General features: G+C 49.8%; 1 long non-coding RNA gene across 1 annotated transcript; it reads right to left on the bottom strand.

The window, feature by feature from the left end:
• Positions 1-1,363: 1,363 nt before the first annotated feature.
• Positions 1,364-5,896, bottom strand: LOC135977868 (uncharacterized). Its single transcript, XR_010595312.1, has 3 exons — positions 5,774-5,896; positions 2,862-2,985; positions 1,364-1,476 (listed from the first exon to the last, which is right to left on the bottom strand). It is a non-coding gene; the product is annotated as an uncharacterized LOC135977868 (long non-coding RNA).
• Between the last annotated feature and the right edge of the window lie 6,512 nt (positions 5,897-12,408).

The following is a 12,408-nucleotide window of genomic DNA, read 5'->3' on the forward strand; positions in this document are numbered from 1 at the left end:
GTCAGCATCTCTCTCTGAGGTCACCACCTCCCTAACACATTTGACCAATAAGCTGACATCCTGCAAAAGGCCTTTGTGATGTCACTGACACACCCAACCAAACCCTGAAGTGCTAATGTCCTGCTGCTGGCCTGACACTTTGAAGGTTTGAGGTTGTCATAACTATAAAGGGAAGGGTAACAGCTGTCCTGTGTACAGTACTATAAAATCCTCCTAGCCAGAGACTCCAAAATCCTTTTCCCTCTAAAGGGTTAAGAAGCTCAGGTAACCTGGTTGGCATCTGACCTAAAGGACCAATAAGGGGACAAGATACTTTCAAATCTTGGGGAGGGGAAGGCTTTTGTTTGTGTTCTTTGTTTGTGTGGGTGTTCGCCCTCGGGACTGAGAGGGACCAGACATCAATCCAGGTTCTCCACATCTTTCTAAACAAGTCTCTCCTATTTCAAACAAGGCGTGTTAGTTTTCCTTTGTTTTCTCAACTTGTAAATGTACCTTTTACTAGAGTGTTTATCTTTGTTTGCTGTACTTTGAACCTAAGACTAGAGGGGAGTCCTCTGAGCTCTTTAAGTTTGATTACCCTGTAAGGTAAATTTCCATACTGATTTTACAGAGATGATTTTTACCTTTTTCTTTAATTAAAAGCCTTATTTTTTAAGAACCTGATTGATTTTTCCTTGTTTTAAGATCCAAGGAGTTTGGATCTTGATTCACCAGGAGTTGGTGGGAGGAAGGAGGGGAATGGTTAATTTCTCCTTCTTTTAGATCCAAGGGGGTTGGATCTGTATTCACCAGAAGTTGGTGGGAGGAAGGAGCGGGGATGGTTTATTTCTCCTTGTTTTAAGATCCAAGGGGTTTGGATCTGTATTCACCAGGGAATTGGTGAAAGGTTTCTCAAGGCTACCCAGGGGAGGAAATTAGCCTTGGGATAGTGGTTAAGCTTAGAAGTTTTCATGCAGGCCCCTACATTTGTACCCTAAACTTCAAAGTGGGGATACAGCCTTGACACAGGTACTCTCTGTGGATCACCCCACTCAATGCGTCTTCATTCTAGGAAGCAAGCCGGCTAGACAGTAAAACATCACAGGCTGCTCCCAATACTACACTCAGTGTTTCCAAAATTTGTAGACTTTATGGCCACAAGAGACCTTTAGAGCATCTCATCTAAGCCCCTGCATATCATAGGCCTCCTGTATAGTACAATAGTTACTTTTTGGGCACACACATTCCAGAAAGGCATCTAGTCTTCATTCAATGACATCAAGAGATGGAGAATCCACCACTTTCCCTTTTAGTGAGTGCCAGGGGGCTCCATTTCCCCTTCCACTAGTTCCCCATTTACAGTGAGACAGAGCAGTACCTGCAGCAGGGAGCGGGAGTTGCTGAAAGACTCAGAGGAACAACCCATGCAGTGTCTCAGGCACCTGGCGCAAGTGGCGGATGATGCGGGTGCATCACTTTGGCCGTGACGTCCTCCTGCTGCAAGGGAACGAGAACCTGTCAGAGACTCAAACGCCCCGAGGAATCAGGGGGAATTAAGGACACCGGGAACCAGCAGTATTTCCACTCAGCACCTGCCCACCACTGAGGGATGAATTCACCTCCTGAACCCCAGAATGGAGTCTTCTTGTCCTTTCTAGTAACCTCCAGTGCCAAATCCCCTCCTTGAAGGGTGAGCTGCTGCTACCTCCCTCTCAGTGCCCTTGACAGATGTTCCACCACCAAACCACAGCTCAAGTTATCAGAACCCTCTTCTCCACCCCCACCCAGGTTGGCCAGGGAGGCGGCTCTAGCAGGGGTGGCAGGAGGGATTCTGCTAGCAGTGAAGTGGGTTCCGGGGAGGTTGAGATCTTGCCCCAAGTCATCCCAGACACCAATGCTAATCCACACGATGGCAGCATCTAGTGTCAGTGGAGTCCAAACACTATTTCAACCACACAGGTTTGGATGAACTCCCCACAAAGGGAGGTGAAGAGCACCCCCAGCAACACACAAACACACACACACACACAAACCACTCCCGGTGGTGGGAGGGGAACAGGAGAAAGGACAAAAGAAGTAAGAGATGAAGAGAAAGGAAGGAGGGAGGGAGGAAAAGGTAAAACGAAAAGGACAAACACTAATGTCCCCAGTGATTCTACGGGACAAAATCACAGGGAGGGAATAAAATTCTGCCAGCTTGAACTAGTGTTTTCCATGCTTAGAATTCAGCTGGCACCAGGTGGATCAGACTGAACAGGATACAAACCTCTCCGAGGCACTTACTTTCCTCAAAGAGAGACCTCAAGGAGGAGACTTGCTGAAGCAAAGCCAGAGGGGTCTCTGAGGTTTCCCTGGCCCTCATGTCAGCATCTCTCTCTGATGTCAGCATCTCTCTCTGAGGTCACCACCTCCCTAACACATTTGACCAATAAGCTGACGTCCTGCAAAAGGCCTTTGTGATGTCACTGCCACACCCAACCAAACCCTGAAGTGCTAATGTCCTCCTGCTGGCCTGACACTTTGAAGGTTTGATCTACTCTGTGTGAATCACCCCACTCAATGGGTCTTCATTCTAGGAAGCAAGCCGGCTAGACAATAAAACATCAGAGGCTGCTCCCAATGCTACACTCCGTGTTTCCAAAATTACTACACTTTATGGCCAGAAGAGACCTTTAGAGCATCTAATCTAAGCCCCTGCATATCATGGGCTTCCTGTATAGTACAATAGTTACTTTTTGGGTACAAACATTCCAGAAAGGTATCTAGTCTAAATTAAATGACATTAAGAGATGGAGAATCCATCACTTTCCCTTTTAGTGAGTGCCAGGGGGCTCCATTTCCCCTTCCACTAGCTCGCCATTTACAGTGAGCCAGAGCAGTACCTGCAGCAGGGAGCGGGAGTTCCTGAAGGCCTCAGAGGCGCAGCCCCTGCAGTGTCTCAGGCACGTGGCGTAAGTGCAGGATGATGCGGAGCTGGTGCATCATTTTGGCCGTGACGTCCTCCTGCTGCAAGGGAACGAGAACCTGTCAGAGACTCAAACGCCCCGAGGAATCAGGGGGAATTAAGGGAACCTGGAACCAGCAGCATTTCCACCCAGCACCTGCCCATCAATGAGAGATGAATTCACCTCCTGAACCCCAAAATGGAGTCTTCTTGTCCTTTCTAGAAACCTCCAGAGCCAACCCCCCTCCTTGTAGGGTGAGCTCCTGCTACCTCCTGCTCAGTGCCCTTCACAGATATTCCACCTCCAAACCACAGCTCAAGTCATCAGAACCCTCTTCTCCACCCCGACACAGGTTGGGCTGGGAGGCGGCTCTAACAGGGTGTGCAGGAGGGATTCTGACAGCAGTGAAGTAGGTTGCAGGGAGGTTGAGATCTTGACCCAAGTCATCCCAGACACTAATGCTAAGTCACACAATGGCAGCATCTACTGTCAGTGGGGTCCAAGCACTATTTCAACCCCACAGCTTTGGATCAACTCCCCACAAGGGGAGGAGAAGAGAACCATCAGCACCACACACACACACACACACACCACTCCTGGTGGTGTGAGGGGAACAAGAGAAAGGACAAAAGAAGTAAGAGATGAAGAGAAAGGAAGGAGGGATGGAGGAAAAGGGATAAGGAAAAGGACAAACCCTAATGTCCCCATGTCGGACATCAGGAATGGTAACATACATAAGCCAGTATGTGAACACTTCAATCTCCCTGGTCATTCTATTACAGATTTAAAAGTCACTATCATTGAACAAAAAAAACTTCAGAAACAGACTTCAAAGAGAAACAGCAGAACTAAAATTCATTTGCAAATTCAACACCATTAATCTGGGCTTGAATAGGGACTGGGAGTGGCTGGCTCACTACAGAAGCAGCTTTTCCTCTCCTGGAATTGACACCTCCTCATTTATTATTGGGAGTGGACTACATCCACCCTGATTTTTGAATTGGCCCTGTCAACACTGGTTCTCCACTTGTGAAGTAACTCCCTGCTCTCCATGTGTCAGTATATAATGCCTGCATCTGTAACTTTCACTCTATGCATCCGAAGAAGTGAGGTTTTTACTCACGAAAGCTTATGCCCAAATAAATCTCTTAGTCTTTAAGGTGCCACCAGACTCCTTGTTGTTTTCCTAATATCCCCAGTGATTCCACGGGACAAAATCCCGTGTGGACTACAAAATTCTGTCACCTTGAACTAGTGTTTTCCATGCCTAGAATTCAACGGGCACCAGGTGGATCAGACTGAGCAGGTTCAAAAACCTCTTGGAGGCTCTCACCTTCTAAACAGGGACGTCTGTTTTCTAGTAAAATCAGTAAAAGGGAAGGAGAAAACTCGAAAGAGGCTCCTGCTCGCACTCACATACGTGAACCCTAATACTCTCTCAGTACTCAAAGAGAGACCTCGAGAAGGAGACTTGCTAAAGCAAAGCCACAGGGGTCTCTGAGGTTTCCCTGTCCCTGCGCCCCTGACTGATGTCAGCATCTCTCTCTGAGGTCACCACCTCCCTAACACCTTTGACCAATACGCTGAGATACTGCATGTAGCGGGGCGGCCTGGCTCCCAGGCGCCCCAGGAAGTCAAGGCCACCGCGGCCTGTCCCCACCCCCCGGAAGTCAAGGGGCGGGACAGGAAGTATAAAGGCCAAGCCACAGCGCTCAGTAGCTGGCCGGCAGCGGGAGAGGACAGACGCTGGTGCCCGAGCTCCCGCGGACCTGAGCCTGCCGAGAGCCCGGTATCCTGAGGAACGGTCTGAGCTTCCCCCGCCAAGGGCCCAGAGGGAGTGACAGACCTACCTGCTGCTTGGGGCCCGGAGGAGCCCATGATCTGCGACCCAGCAGACGGAACTCAGGAGGAACAGGTACCCATGGAGGAGGAGATGGGAAGTGGCCCGGGGATAGCAGACCCCGAACCCATGTCAGTGTGTTGCGGTCAGGATCCCCACTGACTGCGCGGCAGACGGACTGCTGCGGATAGGGCCCCGGGCTGGAACACAGTGGAGTGGGTGGGCCTGTGTTCCCCCCTGCCACCCCGTGCTGGGTGGCAGTCTCTCCTCCTCCTTGTCCAAGGGGCCTGGGCCTCTGACTGACGATTGGTTTGCTGCCCCGCCCTGACCTAGGGCCTGGGCTAACCCAAACTGACCCAGCTCCTGCTACAAGGCCTGGGCCGCTGACTGACTACTGGTTTGTTCCCCGCCCTGACCCAGGGCCGGAGCTGTTGATTGTGTGCTCAGTCCCTGCATAAGGGCCTGAGCTCTGAACTGTTGATTGTGTGCTCAGTCCCTGCACAAAGGCCTGAGCGCCGAACTGCTAATTGTGTGCTCAGCCCCTGCACAAAGGCCTGAGCGCCGAACTGCTAATTGTGTGCTCAGCCCCTACCCAAAGGTCTGGGCCCTAGACTGTTATTCGCTTTGTAGCGGGGCGGCCTGGCTCCCAGGTACCCCAGGAAGGGACGAGCCCCACCCCGGAACTACTACACTGCAAAAGGCCTTTGTGATGTCACTGCCACACCCACCCATCCCCTGAAGTGCTAATATCCTGCTGCTCGCCTGACACTTTGAAGGTTTCAGCTACTCTCTGAGACCTTTAGAACATCTCATCTAACCCCCTGCATATCATAGGCTTCCTGTATAGTACAATAGGTACTTTTTGGGCACACACATTCCAGAAAGGCATCTAGTCTTCATGAAATGACATCAAGAGATGGAGAATACACCACTTTCCCTTTTACTGAGTGTCAGGGGGCTCCATTTCCCCTTCCACTAGCTCCCCATTTATAGTGAGCCAGAGCAGTACCTGCAGCAGGGAGCGGGAGTTGCTGATGGCCTCAGAGGCACAGCCCCTGCAGTGTCTAAGGCACCTGGCACAAGTGCCGGATGATGCAGAGCTGGTGCATCACTCTGGCCATGACGTCCTCCTGCTGCAAGGGAACGAGAACCTGTCAAAGACTCAAACGCCCCGAGGAATCAGGGGGAATTAAGGGCATCTGGAACCAGCAGTATTTCCACCCAGCACCTCCCCACCACTGAGGGATGAATTCACCTCCTGAACCCCAGAATGGAGTCTTCTTGTCCTTTCTAGTAACCTCCAGTGCCAACCCCCCTCCTTGAAGGATGAGATCCTGCTACTTCCCCCTCAGTGCCCTTGACAGCTGTTCCACCTCCAAACCACAGCTCAAGTTATCAGAACCCTCTTCTCCACCCCTACCCAGGTTGGGCAGGGAGGCGGCTCTAGCAGGGGGGGCAGGAGGGATTCTGCCAGCAGTGAAGTGGGTTGCGGGGAGGTTGAGATCTTGCCCCAATCATCCCAGACACTAATGCTAAGCCACAGGATGGCAGCATCTAGTGTCATTGGAGTTCAAGCACTATTTCAACCTTACAGTTTTGGATCAACTTCCCACAAGGGGAGGTGAAGAGCACCCCCAGCAACACACACACACACCCACCCCACTCCTGGTGGTGGCAGGTGAACAGGAGAAAGGACAAAAGAAGTAAGAGATGAAGAGAAAGGAAGGAGGGATGGAGGAAAAGGTAAAACGAAAATGACAAACACTAATGTCCCCTGTGATTCTACGGGACAAAATCCCACAGAGGGAATAAAATTCTGCCACCTTAACCTAGTGTTTTCCATGCCTAGAATTCAGCTGGCACCAGATGGATCAGACTGAGCAGGTTCCAAAACCTCTTGGAGGCTCTTACCTTCTAAATAGGGACGTCTGTTTTCTAGTAAAATCCGTCAAAGGAAAGGAGAAAACTCCAAAGAGGCTCCTGCTCGCACTCACACATGTGAACACTAATACTCTCTCAGTCCTCAAAGAGAGACCTCGAGAAGGAGACTTGCTGAAGCAATAACAGACACTTGGTGGGATAACTCACATGACTGGAGTACTGTCATGGATGGATATAAACTGTTCAGGAAGGACAGGCAGGGCAGAAAAGGTGGGGGAGTTGCATTGTATGTAAGAGAGGAGTATGAGTGCTCAGAGGTCCGGTATGAAACTGTAGAAAAACCTGAGAGTCTCTGGATAAAGTTGAGAAGTGTGAGCAACAAGGGGGATGTCACGGTTGGAGTCTGGTATAGACCACCAGACCAGGGGGATGAGGTGGACGAGGCTTTCTTCTGGCAACTAGCAGAAGTTGCTAGATCGCAGGCCCTGGTTCTCATGGGAGACTTTAATCACCCTGATATCTGCTAGGAGAGCAATACAGCGGTGCACAGACAATCCAGGAAGTTTTTGGAAAGTGTAGGGCACAATTTCCTGGTGCAAGTGCTGGAGGAACCAACTAGGGGCAGAGCTTTTCTCGACCTGCTGCTCACAAACAGGGAAGACTTAGTAGGGGAAGCAAAAGTGGATGGGAACCTGGGAGGCAGTGACCATGAGATGGTCGAGTTCAGGATCCTGACACAAGGAAGAAAGGAGAGCAGCAGAATACGGACCCTGGACTTCAGAAAAGCAGACTTTGACTCCCTCAGGGAACAGATGGGCAGGATCCCCTGGGAGAATAACATGAAGGGCAAAGGGGTCCAGGAGAGCTGGCTGTATTTTAAAGAATCCTTATTGCGGTTGCAGGAACAAACCATCCCGATGTGTAGAAAGAATAGTAAATATGGCAGGCGACCAGCTTGGCTAAACAGTGAAATCCTTGCTGATCTTAAACGCAAAAAAGAAGCTTACAAGAAGTGGAAGATTGGACAAATGACCAGGGAGGAGTATAAAAATATTGCTCAGGCATGCAGGAGTGAAATCAGGAAGGCCAAATCACACTTGGAGTTGCAGCTAGCAAGAGATGTTAAGAGTAACAAGAAGGGTTTCTTCAGGTATGTTAGCAACAAGAAGAAAGTCAAGGAAAGTGTGGGCCCCTTACTGAATGAGGGAGGCAACCTAGTGACTGAGGATGTGGAAAAAGCTAATGTACTCAATGCTTTTTTTGCCTCTGTCTTCACGAACAAGGTCAGCTCCCAGACTGCTGCACTGGGCAGCACAATATGGGGAGAAGGTGACCAGCCCTCTGTGGAGAAAGAAGTGGTTCGGGACTATTTAGAAAAACTGGACGTGCACAACTCCATGGGGCTGGATGCGCTGCATCCGAAGGTGCTAAAGGACTTGGCGGATGAGATTGCACAGCCATTAGCCATTATTTTTGAAAACTCATGGCGATCGAGGGAGGTCCCGGATGACTGGAAAAAGGCTAATGTAGTGCCCATCTTTAAAAAAGGGAAGGAGGAGGATCCGGGGAACTACAGGCCAGTCAGCCTCACCTCAGTCCCTGGAAAAATCATGGAGCAGGTCCTCAAGGAATCAATTATGAAACACTTAGAGGAGAGGAAAGTGATCAGGAACAGTCAGCATGGATTCACCAAGGGGAAGTCGTGCCTGACTAACCTAATTGCCTTCTATGATGAGATAACTGGCTCTGTGGATGAGGGGAAAGCAGTGGATGTGTTATTCCTTGACTTTAGCAAAGCTTTTGATACGCTCTCCCACAGTATTCTTGCCACCAAGTTAAAGAAGTATGGGATGGATGAATGGACTGTAAGGTGGATAGAAAGCTGGCTGGATCGTCGGGCTCAACGGGTAGTGATCAATGGCTCCATGTCTAGTCGGCAGCCGGTTTCAAGCGGAGTAGTGCCCCAAGGGTCGGTCCTGGGGCCGGTTTTGTTTAATATCTTTATTAATGATCTGGAGGATGGTGTGGACTGCACTCTCAGCAAGTTTGCAGATGACACTAAACTAGGAGGCGTGGTAGATACGCTAGAGAGTAGGGATCGGATACAGAGGGACCTAGACAAATTAGAGGATTGGGCCAAAAAAAACCTGATGAAGTTCAACAAGGACAAGTGCAGAGTCCTGCACTTAGGACGGAAGAATCCCATGCACTGCTACAGACTAGGGACCGAATGGCTAGGTAGCAGTTCTGCAGAAAAGGACCTAGGGGTCACAGTGGACGAGAAGCTGGATATGAGTCAACAGTGTGCTCTTGTTGCCAAGAAGGCTAACGGCATTTTGGGCTGTATAAGTAGGGGCATTGCCAGCAGATCGAGGAACGTGATCGTTCCCCTTTATTCGACATTGGTGAGGCCTCATCTGGAATACTGTGTCCAGTTTTGGGCCTGTGGAAGCAGAGAAAGAGCTGACAGGAAGGGGATGCAATGCATGACAGTTCGTTAGCAAGAGTTAGGCTAACTGTAACCCTAATAACGCGAGATTTGTAGAAGCGAGGAATGTGTGAGGCGGGTGAGAAAGAACTGTGTAAGAAGTCATTATGACCTGGTATAGATAAGGTGTAGAAGACCTTGTGTAGATAAGGTATAGAAAATATTGTATGTTGGCAAGAGTCAAAACAAGTGAAGAAATGAGATATCAAGATGGCCTATGTATAAACAAAACGCAGCTGTCCCTCGTTATTTCTGTAATGAAAGGTATAAATGCTTGCTGTAATTAGTTACCTGGGAGAGACCTGCTTAGCTCTCTCCCTCTGGGCAATTGTGAGAGTTAATAAAGCATCTGACTTGCTGTACCTAAACAAATAGTGAGAACTCTGTTTTTCTCCGACAGGCCCCACACTACAAGAAGGATGTGGAAAAATTGGAAAGAGTCCAGTGGAGAGCAACAAAAATGATTAGGGGTCTGGAGCACATGACTTATGAGGAGAGGCTGAGGGAACTGGGATTGTTTAGTCTCCAGAAGAGAAGAATGAGGGGGGATTTGATAGCAGCCTTCAACTACCTGAAGGGGGGTTCCAAAGAGGATGGAGCTCGGTTGTTCTCAGTGGTGGCAGATGACAGAACAAGGAGCAATGGTCTCAAGTTGCAGTGGGGGAGGTCCAGGTTGGATATTAGGAAACACTATTTCACTAGGAGGGTGGTGAAGCACTGGAATGCGTTAACTAGGGAGGTGGTGGAGTCTCCTTCCTTGGAGGTTTTTAAGGCCCGGCTTGACAAAGCCCTGGCTGGGATGATTTAGTTGGGAATTGGTCCTGCTTTGAGGACGGGGTTGGAGTAGATGACCTCTTGAGGTCCCTTCCAACCCTGATATTCTATGATTCTATGAAAGTCACAGGGGTCTCTGAGGTTTCCCTGGCCCTAAGCCCCTGTCCTGCCTGGCTGATGTCAGCATCTCTCTCTGAGGTTACCACCTCCCTAACACCTTTGACGGGGTTGGAGTAGATGACCTCTTGAGGTCCCTTCCAACCCTGATATTCTATGATTCTATGAAAGTCACAGGGGTCTCTGAGGTTTCCCTGGCCCTAAGCCCCTGTCCTGCCTGGCTGATGTCAGCATCTCTCTCTGAGGTTACCACCTCCCTAACACCTTTGACCAATAGGCTGAGGTCCTGAAAAGGCCTTTGTGATGTCACTGCCACACCCACCCATCCCCGGAAGTGCAAATGTCCTGCTGCTGGCCTGACACTTTGAAGGTTTGAGCTACTCTGTGTGGATCACCCCACTCAATGCGTCTTCATTCTAGGAAGCAAGCCGGCTAGACAGTAAAACATCAGAGGCTGCTCCCAATACTACACTCAGTGTTTCCAAAATTTGTAGACTTTATGGCCACAAGAGACCTTTAGAGCATCTCATCTAACCCCCTCCATATCATAGGCTTCCAGTATAGTACAAAAGTTACTTTTTCGGCACACACATTCCAGAAAGGCATCTAGTCTTCAATCAATGACATCAAGAGTTGGAGAATCCACCACTTTCCCTTTTAGTGAGTGCCAGGGGGCTCCATTTCCCCTTCCACTAGCTCCCCATTTACAGTGAGCCAGAGCAGTACCTGCAGCAGGGAGAGGGAGTTCCTAAGGCCTCAGAGGAATAGCCCCTGCAGTGTCTCAGGCACATGGCGTAAGTGCCGGATGATGCGGAGCTGGTGCATCCCTTTGGCCGAGACGTCCTCCTCCTGCAAGGGAACGAGAACCTGTCAGAGACTCAAATGCCCCGAGGAATCAGGGGCAATTAAGAACACCTGGAACCAGCAGTATTTACACCCAGCACCTGCCCACCACTGAGGGATGAATTCACCTCCTGAACCCCAGAATGGAGTCGTCTTCTCCTTTCTAGTAATCTCCAGTGCCAACCCCCATCCTTGTAGGGTGAGCTCCTACTACCTCCCCCTCAGTGCCCTTGACAGCTGTTCCACCTCCAAACCACAGCTCAAGTTATCAGAACCCTCTTCTCCACCCCCACCCAGGTTGGGCAGGGAGGCGGCTCTAGCAGGGGGGGCAGGTGGGATTCTGGCAGCAGTGAAGTGGGTTGCAGGGAGGTTGAGATCTTGCCCCAAGTCATCCCAGACACTAATGCTAAACCACACGATGGCAGCATCTAGTGTCAATGGAGTCCAAGCACTATTTCAACCATACAGTTTTGGATCAACTCCCAACAAGGGGAGGTGAAGAGCACCCCCAGCAACACACACACACACACAAACACACACACACACACACACACACACATATATACCACTCCTGGTGGTGGGAGGGGAACAAGAGAAAGGACAAAAGAAGTAAGAGATAAAGAGAAAGGAAGGAGGGATGGAGGAAAAGGTAAAACGAAAAGGACAAACCCTAATGTCCCCAGTGATTCTACCAGACAATATTACAGGGAGGGATTAAAATTCTGCCACCTTGAACTAGTGTTTTCCATGCCTAGAATTCAGCTGGCACCAGATGGATCAGACTGAGCAGGTTCCAAAACCTCTTGGAGGCTCTTACTTTCTAAACAGGGATGTCTGTTTTCTAGTAAAATCAGTAAAAGGAAAGGAGACAACTCGAAAGAGGCTCCTGCTCTCACTCAAATACGTGAATCCTAATACTCTCTCAGTCCTCAAGAGAAACCTCGAGAAGGAGACTTGCTGAAGCAAAGCCACAGGGGTCTCTGAGGTTTCCCTGGCCATGCGCCCCTGTCCTGCCTCGCTGATGGCAGCATCTCTCTCTGAGGTTACCACCTCCCTAACACCTTTGACCAATATGCTGAGGTCCTGCAAAAGACCTTTGTGATATCACTGCCACCAATCAAACCCTTAAGTGCTAATGTCCTGCTGCTGGCCTGACACTATGAAGGTTTGAGCTACTCTCTGTGGATCACCCCACTCAATGCGTCTTCATTCTAGGAAGCAAGTGGGCTAGACAGTAAAACATCAGAGGCTGCTCCCAATGCTACACTCAGTGTTTCCAAAATTAGGGGACTTTATGGCCAGAATAGACCTTTAGAGCATCTCATCTAAGCCCCTGCATATCATAGGCTTGCTGTATAGTACAATAGTTACTTTTTGGGCACACACATTCCAGAAAGGCATCTAGTCTTCCTTCAATGACATCAAGAGATGGAGAATCCACCACTTTCCCTTTTAGTGTGTGCCAGGGGGTTCCATTTCCCCTTCCACTAGCACCCCATTTACAGTGAGCCAGAGCAGTACCTGCAGCAGGGAGTGGGAGT

Source organism: Chrysemys picta, unplaced genomic scaffold (assembly GCF_011386835.1).
Source record: "Chrysemys picta bellii isolate R12L10 unplaced genomic scaffold, ASM1138683v2 scaf55, whole genome shotgun sequence".
In the NCBI taxonomy this organism is placed as follows: domain Eukaryota; kingdom Metazoa; phylum Chordata; order Testudines; family Emydidae; genus Chrysemys; species Chrysemys picta.